A 4,216-nucleotide genomic window follows, 5' to 3' on the forward strand; every position below is an offset into this window, starting at 1 on the left:
ACGTCCCCGTGGATACCAGATGAACGTTACAGAACACAAAGCCTCACATCAAAATCCACCTGGGCGTCATGGAAATGTCAGAAACTGACCAGTTAGCCCACATGCTGGGGCAGCTACGTTCCGAAGTACACGCAGCCAGGCAGGAGACCAACACCCTGAGGAGAGAGCTGATAGTAGCCAAAGAACGCACTGATGATTTAAGCCGGCAACTTCTCTAGTCACAAGCAGGGCATGCACCATTGCCGGGAAGCGTGCCCTCGATGCCAGCACCATCAGCCAATCCCGTTCAGATAACCCTTTCTGGGGCAGTTCCCTTGGCCCCGCCCGAACGATTTACGGGGATCCCAAGAGGTTTGCAACGTTCATGAACCAGTGCCGCTTGCAATTCCTTTGTAGACCAGGGGCCTTTCCAAATGACCAATCACGGGTCGGTTTGTGCTATCCTACCTGAGTTGTAGAGCTGCGGACTGGTCTATACCCTTTGTGGCCCAAGACGATCCTTTGCTGCATGACTTCAGGGGCTTTCAGGAGGAGATGGAAAAGCTGTTCGCCCGTCGTACTCATGGGCAGGCATTAGACGACGAACTTCTGTCCCTACACCAAGGGAATCAAGACCTAGTAACATACATAGCCACGTTCGATAGACTCGTAGCTGAAGCAGAATGGCCGGTGGAGAAGAGAACCACGTTATTTCATCGGGAGTTGCGAGGGGAGCTCAAGGATGTTCTCGCACAAGTAGTGAACCCCCTGAAAGACTGCTCAGAATTCACGACCTTGTTGTTCAACTGGATCATAGGTTGCAGAACCGAAGAGCAGATCGAACCAGACCGGACCCTCGCCCTATGTATGTGCGTTCATAAGACAATATTGCCCGCACAACGGAAGGTTCAGGAGAACCAATGCAAATTGGGGGGGTGAGATCCCCCTTGACTAAAGCGGAAAGGGACAAAAGGAGACAGCAGCAGTTATGTCTGTACTGTGGAAGATCAGATCATTTCCTTAAAGAGTGCCCTGTGGAGTCACCGAGGAGGACGGTAGGGGCCACAGACAAGGAAGATACCATCAAGGAATTGGAAAACACCCCAGCCCGGGAAGTGTAGGGGTCCATTTGTCGAGCGAAGAAAGTGAACTACAGACCTCCCATTTTGCAGTGGTCTTGATCAATCACCAACAACCATCTCGGATGCACGCAGTAAGAGCGTACATTAACAGTGGAGCCGTTGGGAATTACATCGACCAGGATCTTGCGGCAAAGAAGGGGCTTCCGTTACGCCCTAAATCAACCACAGACACTGTTACCACTGTCGACGGCACGGAAATAGCTTCTGGTCCAGTATCCCAATGCACTGCAGCTTTAACCCTTCTGTGCCAGGATGGACACCAAGAATCTATCGTTTTCGACCTCATTAAGGCACCACAGTTCCGGTTGATTTTGGGAATGCCATGGTTGGTAGCTCACAATCCTCAAATCGATTGGCGAGCAAAAGAATTGGCCTTTCCCAAGACTTGCGCCCACACATGTTATCGCCAAGAGAAACAACCAATAGACACCAGAACCTCCACGCTTGCGACTGTAGCAATCGGCACCCTACCAAATGAATACCAGGCCTTTCAAGACAGGCTAATACCCTGCCACCACATAGACCATACGATTGCCAAATCGACCTGATACCCGGCACACAAATCCCTTGTGGGCGAATTTACGCACGCACAGAACCAGAAAACCACCACCTGAAGGCATATCTTGACCAATACCTAGCCAACGGGTTCATCTGTCCCTCGAAGTATCCAGCAGCCAGTCCTCTATTCTTCGTACCGAAAAAGGAGGGGGACTTGAGAACATGCATCGACTATCGCGCACTGAACCAGATTGCCGTAAAAAAACGCTACCCCCTGCCACTGATCCCTGAATTGCTTGATCAAGTCAAAGATGGCCAAATCTACACAAAACTAGACCTGAGGGGGGCATATCACCTTGTTCACGTAAAACAGGGGGACGAATGGAAAACCGCTTTTCGCATCAAATACGCCCTTTGGCCTTTGCAACGCGCCTGAACCATTTCAATACTTCATGAACGATGTCCTACGGGAATTGATTGATGTCTGTGCTCTAGTGTATTTCAACGATATTCTAGTATATTCCACATCAAAGCAGGACCACGTTAAACACGTCCGATCCGTATTGGAGAAACTCCGTCAACACCAGCTCTACGCCAAGCTTGAAAAGTGCTCATTCCACGTCTCCGAGATGGAATTCCTGGGCTTTATTCTCAGCCCGAATGGAATCCGAATGGATGTACACAAGGTAGATGCTATCCTGAACTGGCCATCCCCAAATTCATTCAAGGGGGTTCAAAGTATGCTGGGTTTTGCAAACTTCTACCGCTGGTTCATCCCAGGATTTTCGCAAATCGTGCATCCCATCACGTCATTGCTAAGGAAAAGCAACAAACATTTTCAGTGGACAACAGAAGCCAAGGAAGCTTTCCAGGAACTCAAAGCAAGATTCACATCTGCCCCAATCTTACACCACCCTCGCCCTGATCTCCCATACCTGGTGGAAACGGACGCCTCAAGCATGGCTATGGGAGCTGTCCTCTCACAAAAGGACCCCGACACGGGCCAGTTACACCCTGTTGCCTTCTGGTCGTGTAAAATCACACCCCCTGAACTAAATTTCGCTATCACAGACAAAGAACTCCTGGCCATTCAGTCAGCCTTTAAGGCATGGCGGCACTACCTCTTGGGCGCCAGACACACAATCACTGGAATAACTGACCACCGGAACCTCCAGTACCTAAAAACAGCAAAGGCCCAATCCTCACGACAACTACGTTGGGCTCTTTTTTTTGCTGAATATGACTATATTCCAACCAAGGGTGAAAAACGGGAAGGCCGATGCCCTTTCCCGTATGGGGGTGGAAGAGTAAGGGTATCAGACTCCTGACCCAATAGCAATCATCCCGAGTGACAAGCTCCTAGGAATCACAGCAACCATAACTCAGAAAGAATTACATGAAGAAATCCAAAACCTGATGAGTCCAGAGCAATTACAAGCGTGGAGTGCACAAGGAGAACATTACATGATAAAAGATCAGTTGCCCTACTTCAGGAATCGTTTATTCTTACCAAACCAAGAACTACAAGAACAAGTCATGTCCGGTTATCATGATTCCTTGATCGAGGGCCACCCCGGAATCGCTAAAACCCTAGCCAAGGTAAAACAAAATTATTGGTGGCCCACGTGGCGTAAAGACATTATCCAATTCGTCCTATCTTGTGGAGTGTGTGCTCAAAACAAGTCATCCAAGCAGAAACCGGCTGGGATATTACAACTATTGGAAATCCCACCAGCACCCTGGCACACGTTGTCCCTCGATTTTATTACTGACTTACCACCCAGTCAAGGGTTTAACACTAATCTTGTGGTTGTGGACCTATTTTCAAAAATGGCACATTTCATTCCTCTATTGGGGCTCCCAAATGCTTCCACTCTGGCAAAGGTATTTCTTGAAGGCATCGTACGGCTCCATGGGTTTCCTTCAGTTTTAGTCTCAGACCGAGGTACTCAATTCGTATCTAACTTCTGGAGAAAATGCTGCTCTATGGCCCAGATCGACATCCAGCTATCCACCAGTCACCATCCCCAAACGGATGGTCAAACTGAGAGGACAAATCAGACGCTCGAGCAGTATCTGCATTGCATGTTACACCAAGCTGAAGGAAGATGGTTCGACCTATTATGGATAGCTGAATATGCTTATAATAATTCCCTACACACCAGCACTGGGCAGACACCCTTTTATACCGTGTATGGCAGGCACCCACGTACTTCTGAGTTGGACGTTCCTATAACCCTGGAAATGCCAGCAGTCAAAACCTAGCACACGACCATTTCTCAAACCTTTAAAAGGGCATCTGAACACCTACTTCAAGCTAAGAATTGCCAAAAAAAGTTTGCTGATCAACACCGAGCAAAGGCCCCCAACTACCAAGTGGGAGACAAAGTCTGGCTGGCGTCTAAACATGTGTCCATTAAAGGAACCCAAACTTTCCGTCCAAGATACCTGGGTCCATTCACCGTCACCTCTGTGATAAATCCTGTGGCGGTCATACTAGCTTTGCCGTCAAACATGCAGATTCATCCTGTGTTCCACGTGTCTCTCCTTAAACCTGTTCAACCTGGGACCCGGGTAGCAACACCACCGCAGCCGGT

This window comes from Ambystoma mexicanum, chromosome 11, assembly GCF_040938575.1.
Source record: "Ambystoma mexicanum isolate Mex_15411 chromosome 11, UKY_AmexF1_1, whole genome shotgun sequence".
Classification (NCBI taxonomy): Eukaryota; Metazoa; Chordata; class Amphibia; order Caudata; family Ambystomatidae; genus Ambystoma; species Ambystoma mexicanum.